The sequence below is a fragment of the Cucurbita pepo genome, chromosome 11, assembly GCF_057944985.1.
Source record: "Cucurbita pepo subsp. pepo isolate OVF chromosome 11, ASM5794498v1, whole genome shotgun sequence".
In the NCBI taxonomy this organism is placed as follows: Eukaryota; Viridiplantae; Streptophyta; class Magnoliopsida; order Cucurbitales; family Cucurbitaceae; genus Cucurbita; species Cucurbita pepo.
Genome location: NC_141808.1, coordinates 7,862,918 through 7,863,553, shown reverse-complemented (window position 1 = coordinate 7,863,553; position 636 = coordinate 7,862,918). Strand labels below are relative to the sequence as shown.

Sequence of the window (636 nt, the reverse complement as noted above, 5' to 3'; positions counted from 1 at the left end):
TTCAAGTACTCCTTGAGTCTTCCTTCCTGGGTTGCTTCTCACATCGGCCCATTGACAATTGTTAGATGCTATTCTCTCTAAAATCTCATATGCTTCATTGTATGTCTTTGACAAAATAGCTCCATTGGCGGAAGCATCAACTACTTGTTTAGTAGCAATATTTAATCCATTGTAGAAAGTCTCCATTTGTATACAATGAGGTAGTCCATGGTGAGGACACTTTCTAAGCATCTCCTTAAATCTCTCCTAAGCTTCACTTAGTGTCTCATCTTCAAACTATTGAAAAGCAACAATCTCATTTTTGAACCGTGCATTTCTCGTGGGTGGGAAATACTTGATAAAAAATTTCTCTTCTAGACTATTCCACGAATCAATTGTTCCCGGTGCTAAGGTATTCAACCATGATTTAGCACCATCCCTCAATTAATATGGGAATAAGCTCAGTCTAATCACATCTTTATCCACTCCTTGAAATCGAAATGAGTCACTAACTCCCAAAAATGACTTTAGGTGTAGGTGAGAATCTTTCGACGGTAGTCCATGAAATTGCCCAATGGTTTGCAGCATTTGAAACATCACAGGTTTTAGCTCAAACGTGGTTGCTTGTATTTCGGGTATAATGATGCACGGATTTAG

At 38.5% G+C, this 636-nt stretch overlaps 1 non-coding gene across 1 annotated transcript; it reads left to right on the top strand.

Moving 5' to 3' along the window:
* The first annotated feature begins 202 nt into the window (after positions 1–202).
* LOC147790211 (small nucleolar RNA R71) lies at positions 203–308 on the top strand. Its single transcript, XR_015423030.1, has one exon. It is a non-coding gene; the product is annotated as a small nucleolar RNA R71 (small nucleolar RNA).
* Positions 309–636: the final 328 nt, after the last annotated feature.